Source organism: Balaenoptera borealis, assembly GCF_965194805.1.
Source record: "Balaenoptera borealis genome assembly, chromosome: 5".
Taxonomy (NCBI): domain Eukaryota; kingdom Metazoa; phylum Chordata; class Mammalia; order Artiodactyla; family Balaenopteridae; genus Balaenoptera; species Balaenoptera borealis.
The window spans coordinates 146,743,440-146,758,297 of NC_138862.1; the positions used below are offsets into that span (position 1 = coordinate 146,743,440).

Here is a 14,858-nt window from a genome sequence, read left to right on the forward strand (position 1 = left end):
ATTTCTCCCCCAACCCCCATTTTCAGTTGTACTCAGCTAGAGAAATCACACACAGCACACTTGAGACCCCTGGAGTAGTGTGAGGATTTGGGATGGAAACTTCTAGAAGCACAGGCTCTTTCAGCCTGATTTCCTGGGGAGGGGCTCTTCCTGGAATGGACGTGGCCCTGTCATTACCTAGTGCATCTCTACGTGAGGAAGGGAGGTGGGAGGTGAGTGGTTGGTGGTAATCACATGGTGGCACTGGGGTTGTGTGAGGCTTTGCTGTAAGAATTCTTCCCAAGGTTACCCTGAGCCCGTGGGTCCTCTCAACCCCTCCCCTCCCTGGGGCCACAAAATGATTTGCAGCATGACCACATCTCTGCAGGTGAGGGAGCCTCCAATTTCTCCAACTTCAGAAACCAGGGGAACGAAGGTGTTTACATCACAGATGTCTCTGAAAATAAACCAAAGGCAGCAGTGGAGGATGGATTAAACGTGTGTGTTGCAAAGGGACAAAAGCCTTTGAAAATCATGCCATGAATGCATATTTCATGATGCACAAAGTCATGATCTATGTAAGTAACAAGGCACATTATAAGTGAATTAACAAATGAGAATTCTTTGCTGTTGTTGCCCCGTTGTGTGTTTATTTCTGTTTTATGAATTGTGTTGCTACCGTTTGTTCTCTCCCCCATCTTAGTTACTTATATTTTATCACATTTTTAAAGGACATTGATGGAGGTAGAAATTAGAGATGCACATTCTTTTTTCAAATATTATTTGAAAGCACTGATTATTAAAATATTAAGTGTGCGAGCAGCGATACCAATATATATATTTTTAATTTTAAGATTTTCTTATAAAAGGTTTCGTTTCACAGCAAACTTGAGAGTAAGGCACAGAAATTTCCCATCTACCTCTTGCTCCCTCACATTCATCGGCTTCCTCAGTATCATCATGGTATCATGGTACACTTTTAACCATTAATAAATCTTCATTGAATCATAAATATTTCAAGTCCATAGTTTACCTTATGTTTCACTTTTAGGGATGTGCATTCTATGGCTTTGGACAAATATATGACATGTCTCCATCATTATAGTTTTACACAGAATATTTTCATTGTCCTGAAAATCCTCTAGACTTAGGATATTCATAGCCCCACCTCTGCCACCCCTTTGTAAACACTGAAATTTTTACTGTCTTACATGTATGCCTTTAGGAAATACCATACTGTTAAAAATCATGCATTATGTCACCTTTTCAGATTGGTGGCATGTGATGTGGGTCATCTTTCCATACGCTTATGTGCCAAGCGTCTATCTTCTTTGGTGAGCTGTCTGTTAAGTTTTTTGGCCCAGTTTTTAATCAGGTTGCTAGTTTTCTTATTTATTTTTTCTTCCTATCCAATGTGTGTTCATTTTATTTCCTATTCTTGTCTAATTGCATTAGCATGGACATCTCGTACAATACTGAAAAGTGGGGAAAGGGGAAAACCTTGCTTTCTACCTGAACTTAGTAAGAAAATTTTGTTTCTGACATAGTGTGATGAAAGCTCTAAATTTTTTTTTGGTAGATTTTCTTTATTAAGATGAGGAATCTCCTTTCTCTTCCCAGTTTATGGAGAATTTTTACCAAGAATGGGTGTTGGAGTTTGTCAAAATCTTCCTCTGCATATTGATAGGATCATATTTTTTTTCTTCATTAAGGTGTTGATAAAATGGATACATTAATTTTTTTTTCACACACACACACACACTGTATTTTATTTTTACAAGAGATAGACTGACACCAAGCATTGTACATGGATGACCACAACAAAAGCAACAATGATTGCAATTACCAAACATGAAACACACTCACACTATGTCATAATATTGACATTCAGTCCAGTAATCCTCCACTGTAACAGCTCCTTTACTTTGCAGTGAAAATTGATTTGTATATTCTTTGCCCCTGAGTCCTTGTGGGATTTTTTTTTTTTTAATTCAGACAGAAAGTCACAAAAATTATACTCATCCTCATCAGTTCACTCAGTCCCATGTAATTAATTTTTTTTTCATCTTGATCTTTTGTTAGCACTTTTATGAGTTCATCAGTTTTTCATTAGAGTTCTGAAAATGCTTATTCATTCAGTTCAGCAGTACAGTCAGTTACCAGTTGATAAAATGGATACAAGTAATTAATTTTTGAGTGTTGAAACAGCCTTGCCTAACTGGGATAAATCCCTCTTGGTCTAGTGTACAATTCTTTTAAAACATTGTTGGATTCAGTTTGCTACTTTTTGGTTGAGGATTTTTGCATCTTTGTTCCTGAGAGATACTGGACAGTCATTGTGAATATTAATAGTATTTTGTCTGGATTTGAATATTCTGGTTTTGACGTAGTCATTCACTGGGGAAAATTCTGAGTCATTATCATTTCAAGTATTTTTCATTCCTTTTTTTTTTTTCTGGTATACCCATTACACATATGATGCACTAACTGTCACACAATTTTTGTATGTTCTGTTTGGTTGATTTTTTTTCCAGTCCATTTTCTCCTTTCTTTCACATGTGGAGGTTTCTATTGACATGTCTTCAAGCACAGATATAATTTTCCTCAGTTGTATCAGGTCTACTAATAAGCCCCTCAAACACATTCTTTATTATTGTTAGTTTGTTTTATGTAGAGCTTTTTTTAAAAATTTTTATTGACATAGCTCTCTGCTTACATTGCTATCTGTTCGTGCATGTTTTATATTTTATCCTTATAGCCTTTAGTATATTAATTGTAGTTGTTTTCAATTCCTGCCTGAGAATTTTTCCAAATTTTAAGCTCTGCTTCTAGTTTGATTAATGCTTCCATATCTACATTTTTCCCACTTCCCCCAGTTTATTATAAGCATTTAAGAGAAATCAGACTGCTCCTACAACACTTTGCATAGAAACTTCCTCAGCCAAAGTTCCAATTTTATCGCTTACAAGAACTACCTTGCAGAGAATCCTAGGAGAGGACCACATTTCAGGCAAGCTCTTTGCCACATTCTCATTTCTGTCTGAGACCTCATCAGATTGAGCTTTATTTATTTATTTATTTATTTATTTTAACTTATTTATTTTGGGCTGCATTGGGTCTTCGTTGCTGTGTGCGGGCTTCTCACTGAGGTAGCTTCTCTTTGTTGCAGAGCACCGGCCCTAGGTGCACGGGCTTCAGTAGTTGTGGCTCGCGGACTCAAGTTGCTCCGCGGCATGTGGGATCTTCCCGGACCAGGGCTTGAACCCGTGTCCCCTGCATTGGCAGGTGGATTCCTAACCACTGTGCCACCAGGGAAGCCCCAGATTGAGCTTTAGAGTACATATTTCTCTCAAAATTTTGTTTACGGACCTTAGGTATTCTCTGAGATGATTGAGGCTCTCTCTAGAGCTCTCCCCTATTCAGAAGGAACACTGACCTTTCACCGAAATTGCCCTTAATACTTCTTTCACAGTGATACAGGCTTTTTCTGGCATGCAGTTTCAAATTCTTCTATATCTTATCCATTATGCAGTTCCAATAACACTTCCACATTTTAAAGTATTTTTTTCAGTTGTACCCTTACTTCTCATACCAATTTCTGCCTTAACCTGTTTAATTTGCTAAAAATAATACCAGAGACTGGGTAGTTTATAAACAACTGATTTTTTTTTTTTCTCACTGCGGTAGGGGCTGGGAAGTTCGAGATCAAGGCACCAGCAAATTCAGTGTCTAGTCAGGACACAACTTCTGGCTCAAAGAGGGGGTCCTCTAGCTATGTGGTCAAAGGAGAGTAAGGGTAAAGGAGCTTTTCTGGGGTACTATGATGAGGGCACTAATCCCCTTTATGAGATCACTTCCCTCATGACCTAATTACCTCTTAAACTCACCACCTCCTAATACCATCAACCCTGCAGCTGGGTTTCAACATAAGACTATTGGAGGGACCAATGAAGAATACTGATTATTCTTTTACTGCTGGAAGGTTTGAACATTGTAAATTGGCTTACATAGTCCCAATATACCTCAATTGGTAAGCAAGACTCTCAATTTTGTTGTTTTATGAGCTATCCATATTGCCAGACATGTAATAAAACCTTTTGAGAGGGATAGTGAGATCAAGTCCCCTGAACTGCCAACAAATAAAACATGATCACCATGGTGAAAACCTGGGACTTTAAAGGATGGAGGCACTCGGGCTACATCCTTGTGCACCACTCCTGGCAGAGAGAGGGATGTTGGTCTCACATCTAACTTCTCACTTCTCTACCTGCACTTCTCCCCAGTGGAGACACGCCCTCTAAAACTCGTAAGATAGGGAAACACATCATGTAACACATCGATTCCTGCTATAGATTTTGAAGCAGCAAAAAATCATATGACGTGGAATTCATCAAAAAGGTTGTATCCACCTTGTTATGGGAAGCTTCCTTCCCCAATGTAAACACATTCAAAACCCTATGAGTTGAGGGGTTTTTTTTCTCCCTAAGTGATCACCCTAAGAGGATTTTAACATCTTAAAGTGTCAGGTGCTCTAGCAATATTGTACCATTCTCTGGACAAGCATGTGAAATAATTCAAAGGGCTAGTTACAGAAGCCTACCAAGAAGGGCTGCTTAAGATAATAGGAGTATTTCCTATTGGCTCATTTCCTTTTGGCTCTTCACCCTAAGATCTCTGCTAGCTTCCTCACTTTGTAGCTACCACTTATCTAGAGTGTAAACAAGATAAGGGGCTTCCCTCTATCTGCCCATGAATGCAACCATGCTTCACCTCACAGTCCTTAGTGATTCCACACTCCCCTGTTCCTAGTGCCCCTACATTCATGACATCACATAAATCAGAAGGGTGACATGTGTACCTGTATAAAACACACTAAAATATTTCAGTTTTTCCCTTCCTCGTAATTCCCATAAATACATTTGGCTTTTTTTTTTTTTTTAGTGCATCTTAAGTAAGTATATTAGTTGCAAGAGGTATCAGAGCACATCAAAAAGAGGTGCCTAGGGGGCTTCCCTGGCAGTCCAGTGGTTACGACTCCATGCTTCCAATGCAGGGGGTGCGGGTTTGATACCTGGTCAGGGAGCTAAGATCCCACATGGCGTGCGGCACGGCAAAATAAAGTAAAATAAGATAAAATAAAATATTTTTTAAAAAACTTAAAAAAAAAGAAGAGGTGCCTACACACGTTACCAGCAAGATACAGTTCTGTTTAATTTCAAGCAGCCTATTGACTCCCTGCAGCTCAACCAATAAACTTAACAATACTTTTGAATCACCCAAAGCTCTGCGTCAATGTTGGTAACTCACTGACACTCACTCCTTCCACCAGAAGGACAACAAAGAAAAACTGAGCACATCTAGGCTGCTTCCGTTATCCCCACTTTCCACAATTAGCTGCATTAACATATAGAACAATGGAAGGCACTTAACTTCCAACTCACCCACTACCCGGGCTAGAGAATTTGCTTCTTTTTTAGGAAATGTTCTCATAATTACCAATCAGATGTATCAGTATAAAGGAGCCTCATTTATTCTAAGAAAGTTTTGTATCTCTTGGCATTCCATCATCACTAAACCTGGAAATAAATTTGAAGTGTCTCTGAATTTACCATAGTTGCAAAGACCACATGTTAGGCTGACAACTGCATAGATTTTGAAAAATAAAACCCACATTTTAGATGCCTTAATATGAGACAAAATGCTTTATTTTTTATGACACAACAGGCAGCTAGAGTTTCATGATCACCTATCTTCCCTTATCCACCCCATATCCCAGGGGGTGATGCAAAGAGGTCCAAGTAGATGCTACACATGGGAGAGGTTTGGATCACAGCTGAGGATTCTTTAGTTTAAAACACCCCAATCTCTTAAAGTGGGTTGCAAGCAATCCTGCCCAACCTTTGATCAGAGTGAGACATTATGTTTATTATATTAGTCAGGCAATTATTCTGCCCTTTGCTGCAGTCAAAACACTACTTACATCTTCCAGTTTAGTGTGTGGTACAAAATTCTTGAACAGAGAGTGCAAGCTGAGGCTGATACAAGATGGGAAACAATATGGGAGACCCATGTACACTCACCTCCTAACATGTTGCAAGTTCCCGTTTGAAATGTGGGAATAATCAATCCTCTGAGTAAAGTTTTTTGTCCTTAAGGATGACATTTATTTGTGGTACCATGGGATTGCTAAAGATTTCAGGAGGCAGGAAGAACTGGAGGGAATGACTATGAGAATTCACAGAAAATGTCAGATCCCTGGGTAAGATGATGTTTATATCAGGGAATCAATGAGACTTAAGAGCAATTGGAAAGAAAGCTGAATAATACATTTTAAGAATAAATGTAACTTTTTAGACTTTATAGAAAAATATTGTTTACTATGATACAAGAAACTGATTCTGTGTGGATTGCTAACCTAACTTTAAAGCTAAGTAAATAAATTTCTTATGGAATTTCCCTGCTGGCGCAGTGGTTAAGAGTCTGCCTGCCAATGCAGGGGACACAGGTTCTGAGCCCTGGTCTGGGAAGATCCCACATGCCACGGAGCAACTAACCCCGTGTGCCACAACTACTGAGCCTGTGCTCTTGAGCCCACGAGCCACAACTACTGAAGCCTGCGTGCCCAGAGCCCGTGCTCCCCAACAAGAGAAGCCAGTGCAATGAGAAGCCTGCGTACTGCAACGAAGAGTAGTCCCCGCTCACCACAACTAGAGAAAGCCCGCGCAGCAACAAAGACCCAACACAGCCAAAAAATAAAAAAAATTTTTAAAAATAAAAATTTCTTAAGAAAACAAAGGGGAATATCTCCATGGCTTAGAATAGGAAAATAATTCTGTAACAGAAAAAAAAAAAAAAAGTAAAACAATGAAAATCACAAATTAGATAATATTAAATTAAAAATTGATAATGATTAAAAGACACAGAAGGAGAGTCCGAGAGAGACTCATATTAAGCATGTACAAAGAACTCCTACAAATCAATGACAGCACAAGAGCAGAAGTGGGATGATTAATCAAAAAACTTTTCAAGAAGAGGTTACTTAGTTCTTGGGTAATTAGGTTCAACGTTAATTGAACATTTGAAAACGATGCTTCACTTCCATAGTAATCAATAAAATGCAGCATAACCAATATCTGGAATTTTCACACATTAATCAGAAAGCTAAGAGGATAATGACAGGAATTATTAATTGTTGGCATGATTGCATATAACTAAGAGTCTCATTCCCTACTGATGAGTATAAAAAGAGACACTATCATTTTGAAAATATTTGGAAGTATTGAAAAACGATGAACAGATGAAACAATTCCACTACTACATATATACCAAAGATTAATTCATACTTGAATCACCAAAACACAAGTTCTAGAATTGATATACCAGCATTATTCTTAATAGACACAAACTGAAAATCACTCATGCTGATACACAGTGGAATAATTAATACTTAAGTATTTACACAATGGAATACAGTTATACTCACAAACGACATAAGAGATAAAAAATCCAGATACAAAAGTGTATATGCTCTGTAATCCATTTACATAAAATTAAAAGTAGGAAAATTTGATCTGAATTGTTAGATATCAGAACAATGGTTATTACCCTTTCTGGTAGTGACTAGGAGGGGAAACAAGTGCCTCTGAGTGTCTAACGATTTTCTGTTTCTTTATCCAGGAGCTATATACAGAGTATATTCAGATTCTGAACTTCTGAAATTTGCTGTTTACATATAAAACGTCTCTGTGTCTTTACCTGTTTTTTAATACATAGCTCCAATTTTTCAAAAGCAATTTTTAATATCCATGAGTCACCAAGGTAGAAGTGGAATGCTTTAAATAATTGACACTGTGATTATCTTTTTAAAGTAAGCTGAAATTCTGAGATTACTAACTAAGATATACTGCTCATGTAATTTTCAAAGAGAAACGATAAAAAGTATTATTTTTAAAAATTAATACAGAAGAGTTAAGATAAAAAAAATAACAAAATAGAACAGGTTCAGTGAAGAGCACACAGTAAGATGGAAAATCTAAACGTAAAAATGTCCATTACTATAGTAAACATAAATAGACTCATGCTTCTGTTAAAATCAAATGTTTTTTTCAATGTATACAATTAGATTTTTTTCATGAGATATACATAAATTACAAGAATTAAAGTAAAAAATAGGAAATATATTCCATGTAATTTTAAACAAACTGTTAGCCTATGATATACTACTTAAAGTAGGTTTTAGCTTAAAACAATTTCTTATTATTGTAATTAATATTATTTTTCAATTTCTTGAACAATATTTCAATGTTACTATAAGGAAACAATTTGGATATACAAATGCATATATATGTGTGTATACTTACATGCACATATAGGTGTATGATTTATAGATGTGTTTCACATACATACTTATACCCACATACAAACATCATATATATATATATATATATATATATATATATATATATATAAACACACACACACTCACCCTAATGTAGTATGTATGTGTATATGTATATATTTTTTCCTTTGCTTCTTTGTAGTCTAATAGATGGAAAATATTTAGGTGGTAAAATAAGCTACCACAGGTTCAATGCATACACATTAGGTCAAGATAATTCTATTGTGTTAAAAAAATGTAGAATCCTCAATTCCATGTATCAGCTTCATAATGCAAATGCAAAGAGAACTATATTTTTTTTCTAAAATTTAAGAATACCCATTTTGCTCATTTGGTAAACTACAATCCACAACTTTTCATTAAAAACCTAGATTTATGGCTTGTCCCCTCCAAACCAATATTTCCCCACTCTTCCAATTTGAATGAAAGTCTCTATCAGAAAGTGATTTCCCCACATTAGGGAGAAGAACTTTGCCTCCTGAACACTCTCTCTGGCAAAAATGCCAAACTAGCATCCACATACGACAAGGAAAGAAACCCTACTCTGTTACATATCTCCAACTGCAAGCAATTTTACCCCGGATATCATGTATTAAATATCAGGTCACAGAATGTCTTTTTAAAAAACAGGAAAAACAATCTTTTGTGCTCTCTTTCACCCATTCTGGTTCTAACTGGATATTTCCAAATGAAAATATTTTATATATAAACAGCACATACAGCTCAATACCAAAAAAACTACCCAATCAAAAATTGGGCAGATCTAAATAGACATTTCTCCAAAGAAGACATCCAGATAGCCAACAGGCACATAAAAAAAATGTTCTACATCCATAATTATTAGAGAAATGCAAATCAAAACTACAATGAGGTATCACCTCACTCCAGTCAGAATGACCATCATTAAAAAGTCTACAAATAATAAATGCTAGAGAGGGTGTGGAGAAAAAGGAACCCTCCTATTGATGGGAATGTAAATTGGTGAAGCCACTATAGAGAACAGTATGGAGGTTCCTTAAAAAACTAAAAATAGAGGTACCATATGATCCAGCAATCCCACTCCTGAGCATATATCATAGAAAACTACAATTCAAAAAGCTACATGCACTTCAGCGTTCACTGCAGTGCTATTAACAATTGCCAAGACGGGGCTTCCCTGGTGGCGCAGCGGTTGAGAATCTGCCTGCCAGTGCAGGGGACGCGGGTTCGAGCCCTGGTCTGGGAGGATCCCACATGCCGCGGAGCGACTGGGCCCGTGAGCCACAATTACTGAGCCTGCACGTCTGGAGCCTGTGCTCTGCAACAAGAGAGGCTGCGATAATGAGAGGCCCGCACACCGCGATGAAGAGTGGTCCCCACTTGCTGCAACTAGAGAAAGCCCTCGCACAGAAACGAAGACCCAACACAGCCATAAATAAATAAATAAATTAATTAATTAAAACAAAACAAAACAAAACAATTGCCAAGACATGGAAACAACCTAAATGTCTATTGGTAGATAAATGGATAAAGAGGATGTAGGGAGGACCTTCCTGGTGGTCCAATGGTTAGAACTCCACACTTCCACTGCAGCAGGGGGCCTGGGTTTGATCCCTGGTCAGGGAACTAAGATCCAACAGGCATGTGGCACAGCCAATAAATAAATAAATAAATAAATAAATAGAAGATGCAATACATATATATATATAATGGAATACTACTCAGCCATAAAAAAGAACAAAATAATGCCATTGCAGCAACATGGATGCAACTAGAGACTATCATACTAAATGAAGTAAGTTAGAAAGAGAAAGACAAATACTATATATCACTTATATGTGGAATCTAAAATATGACACAAATGAACCTATCTATGAAACAGAAACAGACTCACAGACATAGGGAACAGACTTATAGTTGCCAAGGGGGAGGGATGGAGTGGGAAGTTGGGGATTAGCAGATGTAAGCTATTATATACGGAATGGATAAACAACAAGGTCTTACTGTGTAGCACAGAGAACTGTATTCAGTATCCTATGATAACCATAATGGAAAAGAATATGAAAAAGAATGTAAATATATATATATGTATAACTGAATCACTTTGCTGTACAGCAGAAATTATCACAACATTGTAAATCAGCTACACTAAAATTAAAATGGGGGGTGCTTAGCACAGAGTTACTCAGAAATGGGCACAGCTTTTCCTAGAACCCAAAAGCAGTGGAAGAGCAGCCAGATCATGCAGGTCCTCACAGGTCAAGACCAGGATTTTGGCTCTCAGTGTGGAGGTGAGGGATAATCCCTGGAGCCGAAGGGGAATACATGGAGGATTTAAGAGCACAAGAAACAGGCAGGAGATGTCCCCCTATGACAGCAACAGAAATAAAACTAGGCTTCACAAATATCATTTCCATTGAAGCAGATCTTCCCAAACCGTACTAGGTTTGACAGAGGTTTGACTTCCTCTGTGATCTTTGGACCTCTCACCTGAATCACCTGCTTCATCTATTCACACATGCCTGGGCATATGGCTACTGTCTCCATTCCTTTCACATCCCAGGGATCCTTCTTTTGCTCCAACAAGGTGACCAGTTCTGGCTTAGAGAAAACAAGACCTGTCCATTAAAAAGAGCAATGTAAGTTTTGCTGTAGATGCGCCAATTTCCAATCTAGTATTGTGCTCAGGTGAGAAGAGAAGGCATTGTGGAATGTTAAAATATTTGAGAAATTAATTTCCCCAAAGACTGTTTTTTGAAAGAACATTTAAAATACTAGGCAACAGGTAAAAATCAGTTCCTGCGATCCATGTCTAAGTAATAAATAAGGGGTGGAAATCTGATCTTTAGTGTATTTTATACAAATGAACTTACAGAATTACCAGTAATCTAGGGTGAAAGATGCAGATCACCTCAAGAAAGAGGAAGGTTATCCATTGGCACATATATACAATGGAATATTACTCAGCCATAAAAAGAAATGAAATGGAGGTATTTGTAATGAGGTGGATGGAGTTAGAGTCTGTCATACAGAGTGAAGTAAGTCAGAAAGAGAAAAACAAATACAGTATGCTAACACATATATATGGAATCTAAGAAAAAAAAAAGAAGGTCATGAAGAACCTAGTGGCAAGACGGGAATAAAGACACAGACCTACTAGAGAATGGACTTGAGGATATGGGGAGGGGGAGGGGTGAGATGTGACAGGGTGAGAGAGTGGCATGGACATATATACACTACCAAATGTAAAATAGATAGCTAGTGGGAAGCAGCCGCATAGCACAGGGAGATCAGCTCGGTGCTTTGTGACCACCTAGAGGGGTGGGATAGGGAGGGTGGGAGGGAGGGAGATGCAAGAGGGAAGAGATATGGGAACATATGTTTATGTATAACTGATTCACTTTGTTATAAAGCAGAAACTAACACAGCATTGTAAAGCAATTATACTTCAATAAAGATGTTTAAAAAAAAAAAAAAGAGGAAGGTTAGGATCACGAACAAGCCTTTCTGACTATACCCACAAACTCCCAATTTTTCCTAAAAAGCAGGAATCTGAAATTCTATCATAGGAAGCAGAAGATTTCAGGAAACAATCTACAAGTGAAGGAATCCAAACCCTGTGGGTGGATAAGGAATTCTGGAAGAAAGGTATCCTCACCCAAGGAGACCAGGTTCCTATACTTCTCTAACATCACATCCCTGTACAATTCCCATTGATCTTGGTCCAGGCATTCTCACTCCTCTTGAGAGAAATCTATGGCCACATCCTGGAATGTCAGCAGATTTTGAAATTAAAAGTACACATGCCATGTCATCACAGGAAGAGTTCATTATGTGACCCAAGAAGAAAACAGCAAGTTAAGATAACTGGTTTTAATTTAGAAGAGTGTCTTGAATTATCCAATAAGATAGTTTTGTACACAGTAGTATTCTCTGTTTATATTCACTGTATTTCTAACTACAAGAAAAGGAAATAACATGTGATTCACAAAACCACTTTACAGACTGTACTTATCTGGAAGAGTAATTATAAAATGATGACATCAGCACAGGCATATGCATTTTTGAGTGTTTTATATATATCATACTGGATAAAATGTGTGTGTTTCTCAGAAGGAAAGGCCGTGGTGAGGTAGAAATACACTTTCAATTTTGAACAGGCACACAAGTACACTGGGGATACTGTAAAAATGCAGATCTCATTCAGGAATTATGGGGTAGCGCATGAGTTCCACCTTTTTAACAAGCTCATTTTTCACTAGCGATGCCACAGTCTCTGATTCGTTAACCACAATTTTGAATAGCAGAGATAGTAGGGAAAGGTAAGAATTCACAGTTAACTTGGAACTGTAAGTGTTTTATGGCTTTTACTCATTTAATAGAACAGTAAGCATACCAGCAACAATCCTTTTTTGAATATTTACTATGTACTATGTATATTTCTAACATTTTTTGAAAAGTATTGAGTGCACCACATAAATAGTTTAAGAAAAATAATATTACTGTTTCTCTGTTTTGTGATATTTTGTCAAACACTCAGTAAATATTAGAGCTTGGGTTTTATTCCAGTTTACCTGAACTAAAATTTACCTAAAAAGAACAATTCAAATTCACAAAGACAACACTAACAAATGTTTACCTCAGATTCTTTAACTGGCAAGAATAACAGAATCAAGAAAAAAGTGGATCAAATATTGACATTTCAAGCACACAGACATACATTTATTTGGGCACTTTGTACATATTAAAGGTGATACTGAAGAAAATATTCATGACAATGAAATTAAGATTATTTTAATTGAGTAAATCTATAAATCTATTTGTGGATGATGCTCTTTGTGTTTTAAAGATACACAGGGTGAGAATATATACAATGGTATAAAATAAATTATCGCTACTGGTTTTGAATTTTTATTTCTTTGAAAACTTTTATTATTTTTGCTGAGCTATATCTTAGGAATTGAACACTGTTGAGCATATCTTGCTAATATGATCCCTGTGAACTTTTCTGAAGATACAAAGAAGTGATAAAAAAGAATATGTCTGTGATATGAGCGTGGAATATAATGAAAACTATCATAACCTAGGCTTGACTGATGAAAACCTGTAGCTGATGTTCTTGCCTAATAAAAATTAGTAACGTGCTGAACGCTTAACTTATGGTGACCTATAGAAATGTTTTAAATCAATGACAAACATTGTCTCCATTTAGATTGTTATTGTACATTTTATATTACAGGGTCATTAAACTTCCATGGAGTATTAGACATACAGGATTCCCACCTAATACAAACAGGCTTCGCTTATCTTTGAGGGTGCAACAATCAAAAACAGAAGTTCACATACACAGTAGAAAAAAAGGCATAGCATGTAGTAATTTGAGAGCTGAATTACATAAATTTTCCTTTTCAAAAACTCTCAAATAATGTTAATGTCAATATAAATAGGATACATTGAAAATAATTATACCAGTTCAAATATCCCTCTCTTTGATCCTCTTATCCGTACTAACAAAATTAAGTGTTTTAACTTTGTTTTATTTTCTATAAGTTCTGATTTAGAGTAATACCAGAAGAGAGTCATTGACTCAATGCATTCTACTATACATTCTCTAATATTTATTTAGATTTAATTTTGATTAAATACATTGGTACATTTTTTACATCACTCAAGTTTCTTTCCAGTATGAACTCTCTGGTGTTTTCTAAAGTGTGTATTTAGGACAAACGTCTTTCATCACTTATGACATCCATAGGGTTTCTCTCCAGTACACACTCTCTGATGTCGAGCAAGGTGACAGCTCTGGTTAAAGACTTTGCCACATTCTCTACATCTGTAGATTTTTTTTTTCCCCTAGTATGTATTTACTGATGTCTAGAAAGGATTGAAAGCTGGTCAAAGGCTTTGTCACATTCTTAACATTTGTAAGTCTTCTCCCCAGTATGAATTCTCTGATGTTGAATAAAGCTTGCACACCATTTAAAGGATTTGCCAATCCTGTACATTTGTAAGGTTTCTCTCTAGTATCAAACATCTGATGCTGAGTAAGATACAAATGCCGATTAAAGGCTTTGCCCCATTCTGTACATTTGTACAGGCAATTTGCATTCCAATTTGCAATGAAAATTCCCTACAATCCTAAGCTGTTAGTTGTCTTTTTCACTTTTATCTCTCACAAGGGCACAGTGGGATTTTCCAGGAGCCACATGATGTATGCCAACACCATTGTTCTAACAACTAAGAGAACATGTGCTTGTAGGATTGGAATTTGGGGGTGATTTTGCACCTTACTCGTACACTTCTAATAACCAGACCACATAGGTCACCTCTAATCACAAAGCCTCAAATAAATCCCACTCACTCTGTCTCTAAAGTACGGATAGCCATTATCACTTAAATCTGGCAGAAACCCCAACTTGGAAGCAGAATGTCTATATGAGGGAAGGAATAATTACAATGGGAAATTTAACAGACTAGTAAGGAACAAACATGTTATTCAGTC

At 36.8% G+C, this 14,858-nt stretch overlaps 1 long non-coding RNA gene across 5 annotated transcripts in view; it reads right to left on the reverse strand.

Moving 5' to 3' along the window:
* Window positions 1–14,858, reverse strand: part of LOC309629124 — a 128,929-nt gene that overhangs the window by 105,272 nt on the left and 8,799 nt on the right. The gene's annotated exons all lie outside the window — the stretch shown is intronic.